Raw genomic sequence first — 23,136 nt, 5'->3', positions numbered from 1 at the left:
ATTGTTTACCTGGTAGCAGGAAATTCTTGTTGGTTGTGTTGTTGATGTCAACTTGTGGTTTGTTCCATTTTGAAAATGACTGATGCAATACTCTGTAGTGTGTGATTAATGTAGGTGTAAGCCAGTTTTGAGATGTGTCCTGATTTTACCTGTTTTTGTTGTTTTTACCTGTTTTTACCACACAATGTCACTGATGTGCAATTTAACAAATGGAACTATCAATTTTAAAGGGATAGGGAACACAAAAGGACCATTTACGTATTACTCTATATTCCATGGGTCACTTTCAATGCTGTAGTTCTCTGTTGAACCTAAACAAGAAATCCTCACGTTGTTGGTATTTTCTTTGAACAGCCCATAGCCACTAATGCAGCAGGTCATTTTAATCCAGCCCATTACTGTACCAGTGAGGAATGGAATGTCACATTGTATTCCTGACAGCTCTCATTACTACTCAGCTCTAACCAGAAACCACATTGGCTGTTCTCTCCCAGAAATAATATTCTACTCCTTAATGGACCGAGAACATCTTTACAACACTGTGATTCAGATTTTGATGGAAATGTCCAGAACACTCACAAAAGGCTGACTTGTCAAACAATTTTGTTTATGTCTACCTAATAAAGGAAATGGTCATTAAAAAAACAAAAACAAGGATTTGATTGGAGCTGGTACCGCAAGTTCCTGCATCAGTTAATCAAGTATTTGGCAATCAAATAAAGCTTAATTTTTTGACAGCTGTTAAAGCTATCGCACAATCTAACAGTGCAAGTATTAAAACAATCACTCAGATTACTTGTGTTCAACATCAGCCTCACACAGCATATGAGATAATATTTGATGATGGATACCATTAATTGTTTAAATGTTGCTCTACCCTGTCGGTTGTGAATATGTAACCATAAATGTGTGGTTTGCTACACATGATATTTCAAAGACCTATCTTGTTTATTGTGGGATTTAAATGTATCCAAGTTGCTTGATGTTTTGACTACGTTCACCAAAATTAATTCAGATCCATTTAATGATTCGTTCAGTGACCATTTCTGGCGATTCCACCTGGTGATGTCTTGTGTGAAATGAGTAAGTCACTGAATCAACGATCATAATAAATGTTTATCCTTTAAAATGTGTACATCTACAGACCTACAAAGAGATTAGTAGAGGTTTTATGAAATATAAGAACAAAGTAAATCTATAAGTTTCCTACCGTTTGTGAGCTGCTGATCGTTTGTGAGCTTTATCAAAAGACAACAATATTAGTCTGTATGTTTTCATGTACAGTATACAGGTGAAACTCGAAAAATTAGAATATCGTGCAAAAGTTCATTAATTTCAGTAATTCAACTTAAAAGGTGAAACTAATATATTATATAGACTCATTACAAGCAAAGTAAGATATTTCAAGCCTTTGGTTGATATAATTTTTATGATTATGGCTTACAGCTTATGAAAACCCCAAATTCAGAATCTCAGAAAATTAGAATATTGTGAAAAGGTTCAGTATTGTAGGCTCAAAGTGTCACACTCTAATCAGCTAATTAATCCAAAACACCTGCAAAGGGTTCCTGAGCCTTTAAATGGTCTCTCAGTCTGGTTCAATTGAATTCACAATCATGGGGAAGACTGCTGACCTGACAGTTGTGCAGAAAACCATCATTGACACCCTCCACAAGGAGGGAAAGCCTCAAAAGGTAATTGCAAAAGAAGTTGGATGTTCTCAAAGTGCTGTATCAAAGCACATTAATAGAAAGTTAAGTGGAAGGGAAAAGTGTGGAAGAAAAAGGTGCACAAGCAGCAGGGATGACCATAGCCTGGAGAGGATTGTCAGGAAAAGGCCATTCAAATGTGTGGGGGAGCTTCACAAGGAGTGGACTGAGGCTTCAAATGTCGTATTCCTCTTGTCAAGCCGCTCCTGAACAACAAACAACGTCAGAAGCGTCTTACCTGGGCTAAAGGTAAGTCTGTTGCTCAGTGGTCCAAAGTCCTCTTTTCTGATGAGAGCAAATTTTGCATCTCATTTGGAAACCAAGGTCCCAGAGTCTGGAGGAAGAATGGAGAGGCACACAATCCAAGATGCTTGAAGTCCAGTGTGAAGTTTCCACAGTCTGTGTTGGTTTGGGGAGCCATGTCATCGGCTGGTGTTGGTCCACTGTGCTTTATTAAGTCCAGAGTCAACGCAGCCGTCTACCGGGACATTTTAGAGCACTTCATGCTTCCTTCAGCAGACAAGCTTTATGGAGATGCTGACTTCATTTTCCAGCAGGACTTGGCACCTGCCCACACTGCCAAAAGTACCAAAACCTGGTTCAATGACCATGGTATTACTGTGCTTGATTGGCCAGCAAACTCGCCTGACCTGAACCCCATAGATAATCTATGGGGCATTGCCAAGAGAAAGATGAGAGACATGAGACCAAACAATGCAGAAGAGCTGAAGGCCGCTATTGAAGCATCTTGGTCTTCCATAACACCTCAGCAGTGCCACAGGCTGATAGCATCCATGCCATGCCGCATTGAGGCAGTAATTAATGCAAAAGAGGCCCAAACCAAGTACTGAGTACATATGCATGATTATAATTTTCAGAGGGCCGACATTTCTGTATTTTTATTGATTTCATGTAATATTCTAATTTTCTGAGATTCTGAATTTGGGGTTTTCATAAGCTGTAAGCCATAATCATAAAAATTATATCAAATAAAGGCTTGAAATATCTTACTTTGCTTGTAATGAGTCTATATAATATATTAGTTTCACCTTTTAAGTTAAATTACTGAAATTAATGAACTTTTGCACGATATTCAAATTTTTCGAGTTTCACCTGTATAAAAGCATGTCTGCTATTGACTTTCTAACTATCTCTTTTAGAGCTAAAATTAAAAATAGCTTAACATATTTAACACAGATCAGGTAATCCACTTAAAAGTGGCCAAAAGTAGCGATCAAACTATTACCTCAGAAACATAATGTAAAAAGCATAACTTAACGAAGACTCAGGCACTGATATAAACCCCACTTACAATGTGTGCTTAAAATAAGAATTGTACTTCGTTTTTGTTTTTTTCTGCAGTGGATTTCACATAATGCTGCCAATCAAGAACGATGTGCTGATAAATAACTCTCATTTGTGTGTTTCTCATCTCTACATTATTCATTTAGAGATCAACATCAATGCGGATATAAAACTTGGATAAGTGAGCATTGTTGAACACAACTTTGTAGAAATTAACAGAGCCGTTACATAAGGGTTGTTTCGGCACATGGAACTCACCAGTGATTGGTTGGATGGTTGCTCAATCAGCCCAAAGTAACAAAACGAAAAGAATACTGTGTACAAATCCACCATTTAGACTCAGTAAGGGTTTAGCTTGGTAAAGTGTGGAGGACCGAATCACCTTTTTTTTAAGTAGCTGCTACGCCCTTGATCCATCCATCCATCCTGTCTCTCTGTCCATCAATCAATCAGCTCATCTAGAGATAGAGAGAGATGCACCCTGGAAAGTTTTGTTTGCATTCTCTACCATGGCTCTAATTGGACCAGTCTGAGATATCTGGTGGAGAACACACACAGACAAAAGTGTTCAAAGTGCAGCGCTCAGCTCGAACACGAGTGCGGGCGGTGCCCTGATGCCTCTATGGGAGTGTCACTCACAGTTAGGCGTGTTCACTGTCAATTCTCTCTCGCGAACAAACACAGCTAAACGCTTTCTCACAGACGAAGCTTATTTTGGCTCCTTTGTTCATTTGTCGGCACTGAAGCAGTTTTATTCAATTAACTGGACGCCTTGATTTTGCTCTGTTTTAAGGACAAGACAGAATCACTCACCGGGGACTGCAGTTGTCCAGACAGGTAACACTTGTGCTTATTCAATGCTTATGCGGAGTTCAGCGTGCTTTAGAGAGAGAACGGGACTAAACCAGTAGCAGTGATTGTGTATCGTTGTGCATGTAGTTTAATAATCTGGTTTATTTGGACAGAAGAGACTCTAGGAGTGTAGACAGCACTTTTGGGGTGATTCCCACGAAACCTGTCAAGAAAATGTCCTGGTCTTATTTTACTCTGAAATTAAAAGAGACAAATAGGAAATTATATTTTGACATATAAAAAATTAAGCCTCTTTTTAGGACCATTTAGACTTTTTTTTACACTGTTATGTGATTTTCATGAGTGTTATGCAAATTTCCCCCCTAACTGTATTGTTGTGAGAAGAATAACATCTATTCGGAGATGTGGGTTGGCGCTGTTTTGGCGGCACGAGGGGGACTCACACAATATTAGGCAGGTGGTTTTAATGTTGTGGCTAATCGGTGTAAAATGTTTCAAATAACTTGTTGATTCAAAAGATGCACAATCATGGTAAAACCATCTGATACCATCACTGTACCATGATAACGCAAACTGCACTTTAGAGTGGGATGGCAGATTTCCATTTATTTCTCTCTGTTTTTGCATTTTCAAATAGTTAAAATACTTCCCACGAGCACCTTGCAAAAAATCAAAAAGATCTTTTGATGTGCATTTGAAGTTTCCACGCACTTGTCAAAAAAGTATGACTCACTGTGTTTAGTCTACGCAAAATTATAATGAAAGAATAGCATAACAATGAATCAAGTGCCTGGCAGAACAACCCGTTCCTAGAGGAATATAACATGAATGCAGTTAGGCACTGCAACTCCGTGAAGTTGGCATCCCCATATAATTAAATAATCACCAAAACTATTTCATTCGTTTGTGCCGCAAAAATGAACGTTTGTGCTGGTTTGGTGTTTGAGGCTTTTTTGGGCTGTGTGACGTCACTCTCCACCCTATCTCATTCAAATCGATCCAAACCGGTGCTGGTCCTTTGTGCTCGGTTTGTGCAGGTTTGTGCCGTTAAAACAAACGCGGTAAATATTTCCCTTCATTAGATATAGCAAAAAGGTTTTCGGGAGTGGTGACGTCATTCTCCACCCCATGTTGTCGTTTGTGCTCGATTTGTGCCTGTTTGTGCCGTTAAAATGAACACGTTATCTATTTCCATTCCTTAGAAATAACAAATATGATTCAGGACTGTGACGTCACTTTCCACCCCATGTCGTCCGAATCATTCCAAACAGGTCTCATTTGTATCGATTTTAGCGAGATGGGGTGGAGAGTGACGAACACCAAACAGCACAAACACAGCACAAATGAATATAGTAGTTTTGGTGATTATTTAATTATATGGGGTGCCAACTTCACGGAGGTGTTTAACCGCTACAAATTAAAAACAGGCTCGTGATCACAAGAAGTGAACGTCTACTAAGAATCGCAGGTTGCGTCTCAAAACTTTGTGTGCGAACACGGCTGATGTCTAAAGGGGGATTCTCACAAAAAGAAAATGAGAATATGAAATTATATTTTGCACAAAGAAAATTAAGGCTATAATTAGGATTACTTAGATGTTTGGCAATGTGGCATTATTTTTAGGACAATGCAGCGCATTTTATTTTGCCTCCCAATTCTTATTAAAGTCCCCATGAATTCAAAATTGACCATTCTTACTTTGTTTGCCTAAATTGATCGTTTTGTGGTGAACAATTCATCCATGCAAGTCAATCCACACAAAAAAAAAATTTGGCTTCCTAATCTTTAATCAAAATCTGAAAATTCCCCGCCCCTCTGCATTGGAGGACCTTGCCTGATGACGTAGGTTTGACGGTTTAGGTGTCTCCTTAACATCCGTAACCACGCCCCTCCAACTGACAGTAGACAGGCTGCCTGTGTGTTTGCGAGCATTGACAGCGTGTGAAAGGAGAGATGGCGAGGAGGTGCATTTTTGGTTGTGACACTCACGAACACGTTTTACCATTCGAACCCTCCGCATGTAACGGCTCAAACATGTAAGGTCTGATTCCCCCGTGATCGAAATTATCCTCCGTGTGTTCCTGTTCTTCTTCATCTTCCTCCTCCTGCTGCAGGAAGGGGACTGCTGGCGGTGTTTCAGGCGGCGAGTAATCCTCAACAACCGATTGTAAACTTGCGTTAAGATCTGCCTCCATTTCTGAATGAAACACCTACTTTTTTAGATCCAATCAGGTGCTAGTTGGAAAAAAAAGCCACGCCCACTATTTTGCCTCATTTAGTATTCCGTTTCTCTCGGAAATACGTCACAACAATGGAGAAAAGTCGTTTGCAACTTCCGGTTCACGGGGACTTTAACGTGTAACGTAACGCATATAACCAACGTTTATTTTTTTATTTATTTTTTAATATTCCCATTGTTTTCAGTGAAAGTTATTATAACACAGTCATTTATTATTGTACAAAATATGCTGGTGTACAATGAGTTTTAACGACCATGTTGCCTAGTAGTATAAAGAGAGAACGACTTTGATGTATATACTTCACAATTTAAATACATATAAATGTTCTTTTGCAGAATTGAGAATTGGGTTATGGTTGTGCCAGATGGGCTGGTTTGAGTATTTCTGTAACTGCTGATTTCCTGGATTTTCTCGCACAACAGTATCTAGAATTTACTCCAAAGGGTGCCAAAAACAATAAAAACATCCAGTGAGTGGCAGTTCTGTGTATGGAAATGCCTTGTTGATGAGAGAGGTCAACAGAGAATGGCCAGACTGGTTCAAACTGACAAAGTCTACGGTAACTCAGATAACCCCTCTGTACAATTGTGGTGAGAAGAATATGATTTTTATTCCATTCAACAATTGAAATAAACATAATAGAAAATGCGGAATCAAATTATATAAAACGAAACCCTTCCCCCGAACATTCCAGTCTCTTGATAGAACTTAAAGCTCCATCCCCCAGACTCTGAATTAGCAGGGAGTAATACACTGATGCCTCGTGACCTTTTCCTGAAGCAGTAATCAAGAGTAGTATCTGCCGCTTTAGGGGGGTGTATGCTACTCCCAAAAATAGAACAGAGCAGGCGGTGCCGCTGTAAATACCTAAAAAACTGAGATCTGGGAATCCCAAAATGTTTAACCATATTTTCAAAGGATCTCAACACTCCACTCTCATATTGCTCACTTAGCGTATTATCCTCCATCACAATCTACTCTGCCCAGCAGAAAGGGGACTTATTAATACAATACATCATTTTGAGATCAGCCATATGCTTGAGGCAACATTTAAATATATGTCTGAATTAAACACTCTGGACACTTTTGTCCATACCATGTGCAATTGCGAGATAACGGAGTGTAACTTCACTTCTCCAGGTAGTTTGATAGAAAGGCTCTGCAATATTGAAATAGGGGCAATAACATCCTGTTCAATACAAAACCAGGGGGCCTCTCTCAGGCTGGAGTGACCAATGAGCCAAATATCTGAGACTGAATGCATAATAATAAAACAAAATCTTGGGTAGGCCTAGCCCATCTTTGTCAACCAGCCTATGGAGCTTACTGAAATGTAATCTGGGACGTTTACCATTCCAAATGAAGGACTTTGCTATGCTGTCAAATTGCTTGAAATAAGAGAGGGGGACATCTATAGGGAGAGATTGTAACAGGTAATTGAATTTTGGAATACAACTAATTTTAATAACATGAACCTTCCCAGTCATAGATAAATGTAATGAAGCCCATAGACAGGTGGTTTTAATGTTTTGGCTGATCAATGTATATGAACTGTTAAATTACTGTTGCATTCTCTGGATTTTTTCCATGCATTTTGTATTTTACTGTATTTGTGTATTTTATCTCTCCACTTGGCTGATGAATATCTACAATGTTGCATTGTTTGCTACCAGAATAATACAAATGTAACATTTTCCTCTTTTGAGCCTTCTTGTATTTAATGGTTTCCAGTAACTGTGGACCAGTTAAGTCACTGTTAAATTGATCTCATTTCAACACCATCAAGAAATGCATCCTATTTATCACAGACTAGAAGCACTTTGTCATTTTTTTTCCAGGTTTAGTTTGAACAAGCAGCAAAGCGTCAGTGAATCATGACAGATCAACAGTACATGTAAAAGTGCTAGCAGAAATTTGAGCAAACAAGGTCTGTCATTCTTGTTCTTCCACTCTTGGTGTTGCTGGCATGACCAAAACAACATTTATTTTATTTCCAAAGAGAGGGTGTACAGTGTAACATGTTTTCTGTGCGGTTTTGTATCTCTATCCTATTTAGAAAACCTTGTAGATAGTCTTAAAGGAATTAATTTAATCTGTCAGGAGTTCTTGGCATAACATACTTCATGATTGTAAGTCAGACTCTGAGGAATCTGTACCCTTTTGTGCTTGGCTAGAAAATCACAGGGTTTTTTTTCTTCCATGGAATCTCCAGTTTTTATAACCTGTGATCCAAGCAGTGCAAACAGTTCTGAAGAATGAACTGTCTTTCCTAAACCTCTAACCACATTTACGCAGCAGAGACCAAGGCAAGTCTAGCTTTGTCATTGGAATGTGGTTCAATATAATCATTGCTCTGCAGATTTCCTTGCTTTTGCCATGGAGGGTGGCACATACTTATTACGTTTTATAAAGTGGGTAAATGAATAATAGATTGCTATTCCAAAGAGCTTGTCTATTACCACAGGCTTGAGAAATGTTTCTATTTAGTAACCCATAGAACTAAAGCAAAGGGGGGGGGGGCCCAACCACACCTACTGGTCCAACAGTGAAATCATGATTAAGACCTACACCCTCAGATGAAGGGACAAGCAGTTGCCCACACTGAGGTGCCTTTCACACTGGGCACATTTGCTGTTGACCAAATCTGAGCATGATTGTTCCCGGCACCCTCCGCAGCATTGGTCTGGTTTCAGACTACTCATGAACTCTCAGGAACCCCAGTGTTTTTTTGCATGCTCACTCACGCACATATATAAAAGGCACATCACCTCTTCTGTGTTCCAAAACGTTTCTCTGACACTCATGATTCACATGTGTGTTTGTTTTTGTGCAACTGATGATGTCATCATACTTAAAATCGCTCATGTGCAAGTCATTTCACTTCTTGAACAATTGCGGACCCAAGGGTTTCTTTTGGATCCACAGGTTTCTTTCTCACTAATGTGAACCACACCACAGATCCACTGCAACCAAACTCAGACCACCTACTACAGGTAGCTTCCCGGTCCCCAAAACTGCTTTCACATTACCTACTTTTCATGCGAACCGTGCTTTGTTTTGAAATAAACTGCCAGTGTAAAAACATAATTGACATTATTATGTCTCTTGTCCTCTAATTACTCAGACATTCAATTGAGTCAATTCAACTGTCATCAATCTATGATTTATCGTGCCCTCTCTATGCACGCATTAATAATGAAAATTGAACCACTTTGCCAATGCCTCTTGAATTGCTCTGTGTAGGAAGGAGTCTAGCGCAACAGTTGCTGCACGTCTGCTCTCTGTAGTGCTCTCTCTGTGTGGGTGTAAGTACGCTTCTAGCATGTGTCTCCTCAAGCATGCGTCTTTGCACAGACCGCGCAACAGGAGGACGTCATGCAGGGTGCTTTGCAAGCTCAGACGAGTCTGTGGGTAGCCTGTGACTTTGAAAGGGTTTCCTGTACACCGCTGAGGGCTCTCTGTTTTAACGAAAAATTTGCCCTGCTGCAGCTTACATAGTCAGTGCTGCTTTTTCCATTGAAATGCAACATGAAGTTCACAGTAAAGGAACATAGGGAGACAAACACAGCTGCTTTTCTCAGTCAAAGTGTGACTCGTATAGGGGTAGTTGACCTGGTGTCCTGCAGTGACATGCTATACTCCATCTCATATTATTTTAAACAGTCTTTTGCCAGATCTTTTATAATTATTATGCATGCAACTACAACAACCTCAGGAGAGTCTACCTAGAATATTTGTACTAATATATATATATATATATATATATATATATATATATATATATATATATATATATATATATATTATACATACAGTGCATCCGGAAAGTATTCAGAGCACTTTTTGTTGTTACAGCCTTATTCCAAAATTGATTAACTTCATTATTTTCCAAACAAAAATGCACAAGTATACAAACAATAACCCATATTGACAATGTGAAAAAAGTTTGTTTGAAATCTTTTCAAATGTATTAAAAATCAAAAACTAAAAAAAAAAATCACATGTACATTAGTTTTCACAGCCTTTGCCATGACACTCAAAATTGAGCTCAGGTGCCTCCTGTTTCCACTGATCATCCTTGAGATGTTTCTACAACTTGATTGGAGTCCACCTGTGGTAAATTCAGTTGATTGGACATGATTTGGAAAGGTACACACCTGTCTATATAAGGTCCCACAGTTATCAGTGCATGTCAGAGCACAAACCAAGCCATGAAGTCCAAGGAATTGTCTGTAGACCTCTGAGACAGGATTGTATCAAGGCACAGATCTGGGGAAGGGTACAGAAACATTTCTGCAGCATTGAAGGTCCCAATGAGCACAGTGGCCTCCATCATCTGTAAATGGAAGAAGTTTGGAACCACCTGGACTCCTCCTAGAGCTGGCCGCCCAGCCAAACTGAGCGATCAGGAGAGAAGGGCCTTAGACAGGGAGGTGGCCAAGAACCCGATGGTCACTCTGACGGAGCTCCAGCGTTTCTTTGTGGAGAGAGGAGAACCTTCCAGAAGAACAACCATCTCTGCAGCACTCCACCAATCAGGCCTGTATGGTAGAGTGGCCAGACGGAAGCCACTCCTCAGAAAAAGACACATGACAGCCTGCCTGGAGTTTGCCAAAAGGCACCTGAAGGACTCTCAGACCACAAGAAACAAAATTCTCTGACAGAGATTGAACTCTTTGGCCTGAATGGCAAGTGTCATGTCTGGAGGAAGCTTCATCACTTGGCCAATACCATCCCTACAGTGAAGCATGGTGGTGGCAGCATCATGCTGTGGGGATGTTTTTCAGCGGCAGGAACTGGGAGACTAGTCAGGACTGAGGGAAAGATGAATGCGGCAATGTACAGAGACATCGTTGATGAAAACCTGCTCCAGAGCACTCTGGACCTCAGACTGGTGCGAAGGTTCATCTCCCAACAGGACAATGACCCCAAGCACACAGCCAAGATAACAAAGGAGTGGCTACGGGACAACTCTGTGAATGTCATTGAGTGGCCCAGTCAGAGCCTAGACTTGAACCCGATTGAACATCTCTGGAGAGATCTGAAAATGGCTGTGCACTGACGCTCCCCATCCAACCTGATGGTGCTTTAGAGGTCCTGCAAAGAAGAATGGGAGAAACTGCCCAAAAATAGATGTGCCGAGTTTGTAGCATCATACACAAAAAGACTTGAAGCTGTTATTGGTGACAAAGGTGCTTCAACAAAGTATTGAGCAAAGGCTGAGGATACTTTCTTTCACTTTGTCATTATGGGGTATTGTTTGTAGAATTTTGAGGAAAATAATTTATTTAATCCATTTTGGAATAAGGCTGTAACATAACAAAATGTGGAAAAAGTGAAGCGCTGTGAAAACTTCCCGGATGCACTGTGTGTGTGTGTGTAATATATATATATATATATATATATACTGTATATGTATGCGTGGTAGCTCGCATGTGCAAGGTTTTAATATGGATTTTGTTTATTGTCGTTACTGTAATTTTCACATTCCATTTACTCAGAATCAGAGCATTGTTGAGCCAAACCCATCTGTCACAGGACACATCATTGTCTAAGATACCTGATTCCGATCATAGCTCAGTTTTGACCAAATATGTTTCTGTATTTTGCCTTTGCACAGCAATATAGGCCACTCCACTGAATGCAGAGGCACTAAATCCAAAACTAAATTAACAAACTAGAATTGAATATTTCAAAATATAAAATCCTATCATAATGGTTCAGTGTAGCTACTGTGTTTTGCCTTTGCAAATCAGAGTATGTCTTCATTTGTTCGCTGCACATGTGTAGGAGCTGAATAAACTTCATGAGCTTTGTGCAAATACGTTTCACCACCCCAGAGGGTGAAAATTATTGACAAAAATAATCTGCATCTGTTTAGATGAATGATTCACATCATCAGGTGGAATGTAAAGCAGTCTGAGGCATGTGTTTGAACAGTGTTTGCGTAGGTGGAGCAGAGGAGGGCAGGGGAAGACCCGTGACTGCTGACCGGGCTTTCCTCCCCCTCATTCTTCCCTTCCCCCTCCCTGTTTCATTACGGTCCTGTCAGTCACCCTTAGCAACGCTGTGACGCACCACAGCTGATTGGGGAACTCTTTCCATTGAGACCAGGATTGTCCGTCCTTCTTAATGACCAGATGCAATCACTGTTTTCTTGCAAAAGCGGAACTGATTTGATTTGGTTTGGCTTAATTGGATAAAGAAGCCACAGAAAATATATAATTGAGATCTTGATTCTCCTGGAAAAAAAATTAAATGGAAAATTGTGCTTGAGTCTTCCACTTCTCAGATTTCTCTTCTGTGAAAAGACCCTAGAAGTCTTGCATGTGTCTACTTTGAGTTTCTGAGGAGGTCTAAACAATGTCTGTGTTCCAATGTCAAAGTTCCGAGGTGTAATGTGCACTGTGTGGTGCTAAAAGTGAGTTACATTTTTTCCCAAACAGATGAGGTTTTTAAGATGAATGCACCATCAAGATTTAAATCAACAAACCCCTAAACCTAAACCTAAACCTAAACCTAACTGATAGTGTCATAACAAGCAAATGTGAGATGAAAAGCACAATTGCTGAAGAATCATTTTGTGGTGCTTCAATGACACTTTCAGCTCACATGTCGACTTGCATGTTTTTTAGGATTTGACCTCCAGTCCTTTGCATCATTAGTGCAATGCTCTATCAGCTGATCTATCAATGCACAATTTCATTGTGCTTGAACTAGTTTGTCAATGTACTGTATTTGGTTATGTAACGCAAATGTTAAAATGAATCGCCTTCCAAGTCATACGCCATAGTATATATTTTTAGATAAAATAGCATTGTGTGAAGAACATGGCAAAAAGTATGTGTTTATGAACTTATTTACAGAACTGATAGTTTTACTTGTGATTTGTGTGAAAGGGAAAAAAAGTTGTCGTTGTAGCACCTCTAGTGTTCATTTCATCAGGAAACTGCTGTGATACATCAACAAGCCATGTAAATATCCTTTTGCAAAAATTAAGGTAGCAACATGATTCTATGAGAATTCCTCCTGAGAAACATCTTAGACAAAGTAGATATATCAACGAAACATAACAGATCTCCGTTAAGTGCTCTGAGCTTTTAAAGTGCAACCTCTTAACAATATACCTTCCTCTAGAATAGGAATGAACTAACATTTGAGTATACTGTATTAACTATTGCTGATACAAAACATCAGGTTTCCATGACGCAGTTTGTAAAGCACCACTTAGCTTTATATTGTCTTTAAATATAGATTTAAAAGGCATTGTCAACTAATAAGTGTACAGCTAACATCAGACTAGAACAGTGTTGTAATCTCACTATTTCTATCTCTTGTGAGAACCACAAACCCTACCCTCTATGTGCTCTAAATTGCGTTCCAAGTCCAGCATTTCTGTTAAAGTGGGTTGATAATGTAATTTAATGGGCGAGATAGAGAAATTGACTCCTTTTAGGCACCAGTGAACTTGAACTTTTAAGCCTTATGCAACAGGGGTCATTTAAATAATTTGTTTTCTTTTTTACAATTTACTTACATATTTTACATGACACTTCAAGCGGTGACAGCAGTGTACTACAGTGTGTGCAGTTTTATAGATCTTTGTGTAATTATTATACATGCAGTTTTATATAGTTTTAATTGAGAGACTACATGGAATATTTATATGTTTCATACTTTGCAGAATCATTTAAAAAGATAGTTCACCTAATAATGAAAAATCTGTCATCATTCACTCACCCTAATTCTGTTCCAAACGCATGTGACATTCTTTCTGCCGTGGAACACAAAAGATGATGCTAGGCAGGATGTTAGCAGACAGCTTCAGTCACCATTCACTTTCATTGTAACTAAAGGCAAAAGATGCAATGAAATTGAATGGTGACTGAGACTTTCACATTCTATCTAATATGCTTTTGTATTCCATAGAAGAAAGAGCGTAATACTGCTTTGGAACCAGGGTTGGGAAGGTACTTTTGAAATGTATTCCACTACAGATTACAGAATACATGCTGTAAAATGTAATTTGTTACATGTTCTGTTAGATTACTCAAGGTCAGTTACGTATCCTAAATACTTCGGATAACTTATTCAGCACTGGTAGATTTGTTCACTTGTTTTGACTTTTAAAACTCTGCCAGTACAGTAAGACAAAATACACGTTAAAAATACATTCTCAGAAAAAATGTGTTGTTTCTAAAACAAGATCAATCAAATTTATCTTGTTTTAAGGATTTTTAGATATTTTTACAGGAATAAAATACAAAAATTATTATCAAGAATATGATTTTTGCCCTAATATCAAAGATCTTACTAGAAAAAAAGAAATTATGATCCAACGTGAATTTTCTTGATAATAAAATATGATTATGTCTGGTAACATGTGTATGTAAAATGGCTATAAATAGCATTTTAGCTTAGCGTAAAGATGACAATTTACACAAGGTTTATTTCTATTTCTTCTGCTCCAAACTTACTTCAAATGTACTTCTCTGTCTGCTCATATGAATGTAACACATCATAAGAAATTGTTTCACCGCTGTTTAAATGCACTTTGGATCACATCATTTATATGTATAAATGTTTTCCATTTGAAAGGACTAAATATTAAATGAAACAAATGACAATACAATTTTTGACTTGCCCCTCCCTTTCTTAAAAAAAAGCTAAAATCTTGGTTACAGTGAGGCACTTACAATAGAAGTGAATGAGGTCACATTATGGAATGTTAGTCACAAGACATAAACAATATGCATGTAAACATGATTTTAGAGTGATAAAATCACTTAACTATTTCTGTGTAAAGTTATAGCATATTTTACAACTTTGTTGACATGACATCGAAAATCCTAAAATTACTTTTAAAATGTCAATTTAAACAACTTTATAGCTCAATAAATACACCAGTTTTAACATAAGAATTTATGTAATTGCTTTTATAAAATTAGAAGCTTCACATTTCTGCCTTTAAACCCTCCAAATATTTTCCCCATTCACTTCCATTGTAAGTGCCTCACTGTAACCTCGATTTTTCTTCTTTTAAAGAAAAGGAGAGATGAATCAAAATACATTTTTGTGGGAATCAACATTATGCCACAAATGCTGTCGATTGAGCTTGACTTGAAACCTTAAGTAATGATTATAAGAAGAAGAAGAAGAAATCGTGTCTATGATTGTCAACTTCTCATTTACAAATACAGGAAGTGCCATGCCACAATTCACAATACAGGGGAATCTCAAACTCACTAGCAAGTTGAAACTAACAACTAATACAGTCGCCCACTACTTCCTTAATGCTACTGACATTTCTGTAATTCTATTGACTTTTTAACCTGCTTGGTTTGGGATGGCATAAAGAAATACATGACTCACATGCACTTGTGGGGGTTGCTAATTTTCATTTTATAATCTCTGACAGAACAGAAGAAAAAGTGCAAAACCAGTTCAAAGATGCATAATATGCATAGTGATATCAGATGAAATCCCTTTCTAGTCCTTCTACAAAAATGGGAAAGCATTGGCGTGAAGGAATCTGTATTGTATAGCTGACTGGCAACTGTTTCTAAATAAATGAAAACAATTTACTGCCAAAAACAGAAATGTTAGGATTTGTGTGGGTGGTCTAAAAAGCCATGGATGTTTGGAGTCAAGCCACCAGGAACCCCTTGCACTATGTTTCCCTGAACACAGTGTTTGATAAAGCTGTGATTTTTTCTCCCTCCATAAAAGAGAGAGCTATGCATGCAAATAAGTGATCAGGAAGGCCAGAATCAGATTACTCGAGTCAAACAATTAGAGAGACAAACCGACACAGAGACACAGCGAGAGAAATCAAGACCTGCAGCCATTAGCAGTTATAAGCAGCAGCCAAATTCAGATAGATGGAGAAGCCCTCGTGCAGGTGCACCAATTTAGGTACCTCGGCTCCACTGTAAGCTGTGACAACAAAATGGACGCAGAGCTGGAATTCCGTAAATCAAAAGCTTCAGCAGCCATTGGAAGACTAAAGGACAGGGTCTGGCAGAACAGACACCTCACCCTGAGAACAAAATGTACAGTATATTGGGCCATTGTGCTTCCAACATTTCTCTATGGGGCCAAATCCAGGACTGTATACAGGGCTGCTGCTCACAAGCTAAATGTTTTATGATGAGGCAGCTTTGGCAGATAATGAACATCAAATGGTGGCAACACATGCCAAACAACTCCATCCTTGAGCGTGCAACTTTACCAAGCATGTATGAACTCATTGCCCAGCGAAATCTGCAATGGACAGGTAATGTCAACCGGCTAGATGTCCACTGACTACCCAAACTAATCCTGTACTCACAACTTCAAGAAGGGTTTTACAGCAGAGGCAGACCTAAACCTCGTTACAAAGACATTATCAAACGAAACCTAAAAGCAAAGCAGATTCCTCTCAACAGCTGGCAAACACTCGCCAAAGACAGAAATTTGTGGAGGAAACAGATTCACAGGATGTCTTCATCGGACATGATGGACAGCTGATTGTATTAAAATTATATTAATAAATTATATTATTATTAAAATAAATCATATTTATTTAAAACGAAATGAAACATATTTTCTACAACATTTATTAATTAATTTTTTTGCATTTTTACATTACTTTCAATTATTTAATTACATTCAAATGACAATTAAGCTCATTTAAATCATATGGATATAGGTTTAGTTGATTTAAACTCATTAACCTCTTGTAATAATGGATTATTACATTAATCTCAAATATCTGCTGATCAGGAACCACATCAAATCACGTCGATCTCAAACCCTCTCCGCTCAAGAACAACCATAACAACAACAAACAGTTGCTGTAAGTCATGGCATCCGCTCATGCAATTTCTTCCTGCATTGCATGTCACATGTTTACTATAGCTTCTTCCGTCAGCAGTGAGGGATTCACATGTGATAAATATAAGGAATTTGTCAGACTGATGGAGAAGGTTAATGAGCTAGAGACACACATCTGAACGTTAGTGGAGGTCAGTGAGAAAGATAATCCGGTAGATACTGTTTCAGATGTGGGTAGTACAGTGAAAAACACACACACACACTTTGTTTCCGGATGTAGAGCCCCCATTGCAGGGCATTTGGGTGGCATCTCATCAGCTAGTAGGGCAAAGCAACACCACTCTTCCATTCCTGTTATGGTTTCAATCGGTTCTCCCCACTCAGTGATGCACCCACTGAGGATCATGTTGAAAGAGCCCTTGTTATTGGTGATTCTATTGTAAGGAAATAGAGACTCCAGCCACCATTGTTAAATGCATTTCCGGGGCTCGAGCATATGACATCAGATAAAATTTACAAGTGCTGGATAATTCTAAACGTAGATTTTCAAAAAAAAATATTCATGCCGGCATTAACGATGTCCGGCTTTGCCAGTCGTAGATCACTAAATATATTGTTAAAGAGGTGTGTGAACTTGCAAAAGCTATGTCATACACTGCAATATGCCCCCCCCCCCCCGCTCATTGTGGTGACGAGGTTTATAGTAGATTAGTGTCACTGAACGGCTGGATGTCTGAGTGGTGTCTGGAGAATAACATAAGGTTTATAAGCAATTGGAAGAGTTTTTGGGGTAGACCTGACCTGCTAAATAGAGACTGACTCCATCCCTCCAGGAAAGCTGCCGATCTCCTCTCTAGTAATTTGGCTCATAGTCTTAATAGTGATAGTATTTGACTAATTGGGCCCAGGTCAGGAAGCAGATAAACTGGTTAATCCAAACGTCTTCTAGCTTCCTTGAGACGCCACACAGAAACTACAACACATAGAGACTGTTTCACCTAGATATCATATAGAGACTGTGTATGTTACCCCGAACTACCAAAGACAAACCCCTCAATAAATCATTTAGACATTTTTTTATTAAGGTCAAACTTGGAAAAATAAACATCATATAAAAGGTAGGGCTACTAAACATTGGATCTCTTTCTAACAAAACACTAATTGTAAATTAAAATAGTTTGGATGTGCTCTGTTTGACTGAAGCCTGCCTTAAACCGGATGAATATATTAGTTTAAATGAATCTGCTCCCCCAGGTTATTGTTATAAACATGAGCCTCGTCTGAAGGGTCGAGGAGGAGGTGTTGCTACAATTTACAGTAATGTGTTTGGTGTTACTCAGAGGACAGGATGTAAGTTTAAGTCTTTTGAACTGATATTGCTTAATGTGTCAATAAAAAAATCTCTGTATTAATTTACCCTTGCTACAGTAGCAAGTATGTAATTGTGTATTTTGATCACCCGGGCCGGTCTAGAAGAACTTGATGTAAGATCAGAAAATATAAATACAGTCTTCTCTAGCACACTTGATTGTGTCACCCCCTTCGATTAAAGAATATTAAAGAAAAAAGCCCCGCACAATGGTACAATGGTCACACTCATGCCCTCAAGAGAGCAGCTTGGAAAATGGAATGCAAGTGGGAGAATACAAAATTAGAGGTGTATTTTGCAGTGCAAGGAAGTATAGTGTCTGTAGCTACAGACAGGCACTAAAAGCTGCCAGGTCAGCATATTTTTGCAAAATTATAGAAAATAACCACAACAATCCTAGGTGTTTATTCATTACTGTGGCTAAATTGGTAAGGAATAAAGCATCGAACCAGATATTCCATTGCCGCACAATAGTAATAACTTCATGAATTTATTTATTGATAAAATGTAAACAATCAGAAATAAAATTGGACCCATGCAATCCTTTGCTGTCATAATACTTCAATCCTTTGCTGTCATAATACATGAAGAGCTAAACAAAGTATTGAAAAATCTAAATTCACAACATGTATGTTAGATCCAATACCAACTAAGCTCTTAAAAGAGGCATTCACTGTAATCTCAGAACCTCTTCTTAATATTATTAATATTATTATATCTTTATGATATATCCCAGGAAACTTTAAAATGGCAGTTATCAACCACTTACAAAGAAACCACAGCTTGAGCCTGGAGAATTGGCTAGTTACAGACCGATTTCAAATCTACCACTTATGTCGAAATACTAGAAGAGGTAGTGTCCTCCAAACTATGTTCATTTCTATAGAGAAATGGTATATATGCACAATTTCAGTCAGGATTTAGGCTCCATTATAGTACAGACACTACACTTATCAGAGATACAAATTACTTGCTCTTATCATCGTATCATGGCTGCATTTCTCTTCTAGTGCTTTTAGATCTTAGCGCTGCTTTTGACACAATAGATCACAACATTCTCTTAAATAGGCTGGAGAATTATGTTGCATTGGTGGACTTGCTTTAGTATGGTTTAGGTCCTATTTATCAGACCACTGACGCTTTGTATGTGTAAATAAGGAATTGTCAAATCAAACAAAATTTAAATATGGAGTGCCACAGGGATCAGTTTTAGGGTCTCTGCTTTTCTCCTTATACATGCTTTCCCTAGGAGATATTATCAGGAATCATGGAATAAGTTTCCACTGTTATGCTGACAATTCCCAGCAGAGTGCATCAATAAAATCAAATATTGGATGGCAAGAAATGTCCTTGTAATCATTTCTGACAAAACAGAGGTACTAATTATTGGACTAAAAATCTCTAAAAAACAAGCCATTTTTCAAAATATAATTTGACTCTCGATGGATGTACTGCTATGTCTTCTTCTACAGCGAAGAACATTGGTGTTATATTTGATACCCATCTTTCCTTTGAAAATCGCATTTCCAATGTTTGTAGAACAGCATTCTTCCACCTCAGAAATATTGCTAAATTACGACACATCCTCTCTGTTGCTGATGCCGAAAAACGAATGCATGTGTTCATGACCTCAAGACTAGATTATTGTAATGCATTACTGGGAGGATGTCCAGCAAATTCAATAAATAAACTTCAATTGGTTCAAAAAGCAGCTGCAAGAGTGCTGACTAGAATTTATCCATCAACTCACAATCAGGTTGCTTTTGTTAGGTCTGTCGGAACCAGAAACATGTATCATAATCTATAAATCTGCATAAAATTGAATGGCATCTATGCTAATATTATTATGTTTGTTTCCATGTCTTAACCTCGGGATTCATATGCTAGCCAGGTCCTAACCAAGCATCACTTCAGTATTTTATGATGGACTTCAGAGTATGAACTGATGCCAACTCCAACTGTAAGACATCGGATTCTTCATATGCCACTGCATGAACCTTGGATTTAGGATGGATCCCATCAACCTACCTGTTGAACTGCAATGCACCTCATTGATCTCTGCCTGCATCACCTTTGTCCATTGATGTACTATACTCTTGAAATGGAATACATAGACTATCATTTAATTGCCAACAAAAGCCTTCATCAGCCAACTAACAAAGAATGCACCTATGTGAACGTCTGCAGTTAATCCAGGATGGACTTCAAAGACATTAGTCATGAATCTAACAGTTCATAAAAAAAATCTTTATTTTTTTAAACACTGGATCTTAACTTAGTTTACAAATTTTAGACCATGATTGCACTGCACAAAAATAACTATCATTGGCATTATATTCATGATTAGACAGAGGGGAATGATTTTCTTTACTAGATTACAGTAATGAGAATGCGATTCCCTCCCGCATTACAGTAATAAGAATTTGAGGCAGAAATGTACTTATTGCCATTAAAATAATGTCACAATGCAAAAAAACAAACAAACAAATGAATCATAATAGTCTTCAAAACAGGTTTCATTCTTATAATGCAAAAGGTTTTCATTTGAAATTAAATGAATAATTATTCAATACAAAAAAATAATTATTGGAAGTTTTATCCAAATAAATGTAGCAGACCTTTTTTTTTTTACATAAAGTACTTTATTATCACATATATATTGCCATGATTGGATGGAGAGGATGCAATTTCAGAATGTTAACTAGAGAAACACTACTGTATCTATAAAGAAACTAGAAGTTAATTTCTATAAACAAAGTGAAGAATATTTTTTTATTATAATTATTTAACAGTACTACTGGGATGACTTCTTTAGAATCTCAGAAAATTTGTTTCCTTTATCTTTCAAAAATATTATTAATAAGACTATAGCATGCAAAGTAGTCTGTCATGCACATGCTTGTTCCCTTGCTGGTGACAGAAATGTCTTGGTTCTGTTTTCCCAAGTTTCTGCCTAACCATCACACACACACACACACACACACACACACATACGCACATACACACCCACATAGACATGGAATTGGTTACACAAGCAAAGTTCCTAGGCAACGACACTAACCTTTTAAAGGAATTAACTGAGAACGGATTGACCCTTTGTTAGTTCACATCACATGTGTGAGTGGGTGTACGAGCCTTACTTTCTCTGCCTTTTTTGTCATATTGCTGTCTCTGAGACCGTAAACAACACATTAGTAAGCCCTTTAATTATAGGACCAAAATAAACATCCTTACTAATGGATTCAACTTAAAATGCTTTCCTTGACTGTATCCTTCTGTCAAAGAGACGTTGTGTTGTTTTCATGCTAACAAACTTGTGTAAGAGGTGACACTATGGTTGTCCTCTCACTTTTACGTCTTAAGCTTTGCATGTTTGTTTGTTCAGTTTAAATTTCCAGCTTTCAGTCTGTGTTCACAGAAACAAACAAAAATACAGTATTCTTATAAAAACTATTACTACTAATTCTACTACTATTAATAGTTTCAAAAATATGGCCCACTAGACTGAAGATGTGCTTTAAATAGGTCACCCATTTATTCTCCATCAAAACTGTTTGGCTTCTGTAACAAAGTTTTAAGACATGAATTTTAATGAATGTGTTCAGGAAGAAAAACTTTAGCATGCTAAACTCCCCGGACTGCCTTTTTTCCATAATGAGAAGGCTGATCTATTTTCCATCACAGATGATAGACCCAGAAACATGTTGTTCTGAGGGAGATGGCGTGAGTCTCATTTAGCCTCAGGTTTTTTAACCAATGCATGAAGTCAGCCCTGTGCATAGTTTCTAAATTGTACGCTGCATTACTTTCCAACAAATAAAATAATAATATAAGCCTGTTGATATATAGAGTTTATTACTAAAGATTAATATGGGGTTATGTTTATATTTGTCAGCTTTCCACTGGTCACATATGCACAAAAAAATAGATGATGAAATTAAAATGAGATAATAAGGTCTTTAATTTGTTAGCCTCAAATTTGGGTTAAATGCCTTTCATAACCCTTTCTGTTTAAACCGTCTTGGTCTCTCAAGCATGTCACAGTGACATAAATATGCAAATAGATGATTGACAAAACATAGCCTGGCTTTTTACATAGCCTGGGTTTCACACATACTTAAAAAGTAATATACTGTCTAAAACAAAGTTTATATTATTATTTAATATAATATAATGTAATGCAATACAATACAGTACTATACTATACTATAATAGATTTGAATATATGGTACATGACATGTTTGTGTCTATTTACGCTTGAGTAAAATCAAGATATATAAATGAAAGTTTTTTTTTTCTAGCAGCATTATCTTTTCTGAAATCAATTGAGTTATAGCTGTTCATCTCTTATATAGTTAGTCAAAGAAATAGCAAATGTAATGTATCTGATGTGTGGCACTTTATTGTAAGATTAGAATGGGAAATTATTTGGACACATTTATAGTCTTTGTGCAGCCTGAAAGAACATTATTGTTGAAATCAGAAGGTCAAGAGCTGAAATTTTAACTGTAATTTACTTTTTACAAAATGCCGTTCAACATAGCTCTACATTTACTGGCATATTGTTGTCAAAGCATTTTAGCATGTGCCAGTCGTTATGTTATGAGAATGCTAGAGATGCATTTGCATAATGTAAAATAGCCTACTTTTTCTGTCATTATTAATATCTTTTTTTAAATAGTTGAAGTTTTCAAATATTGGATGTTATATTTTTATATGTTATTAAAATGTATTAGCTCATGTACTTATTAGATACAGTTTTTTTTAATAATAAAAAGTATTTAATTAATTGTCTTAAAATGTCATGCTTAAATATAATTTTCCCAAATAGACCATATTAACACTTAAAAAAAAAAAAGCACCATGGCGCTTCCATGTTCAGTCG

The 23,136-nt window shown here is 37.6% G+C and overlaps 1 protein-coding gene across 1 annotated transcript in view; it reads left to right on the top strand.

Moving 5' to 3' along the window:
- Positions 1–3,518: 3,518 nt before the first annotated feature.
- The window catches only part of LOC127628961 (diacylglycerol kinase alpha-like), a 55,030-nt gene continuing 35,412 nt past the window's right edge, over positions 3,519–23,136 (top strand). The window contains exon 1 of the mRNA XM_052105959.1: positions 3,519–3,851. The gene's annotated coding sequence lies outside the window, so the exon portion shown is untranslated. The remainder of the gene's footprint in view (positions 3,852–23,136) is intronic.

Source organism: Xyrauchen texanus, chromosome 35 (assembly GCF_025860055.1).
Source record: "Xyrauchen texanus isolate HMW12.3.18 chromosome 35, RBS_HiC_50CHRs, whole genome shotgun sequence".
Classification (NCBI taxonomy): Eukaryota; Metazoa; Chordata; class Actinopteri; order Cypriniformes; family Catostomidae; genus Xyrauchen; species Xyrauchen texanus.
Note: the sequence above shows the minus strand (reverse complement) of the source record. Positions and strands in the feature narration are given on the sequence as shown.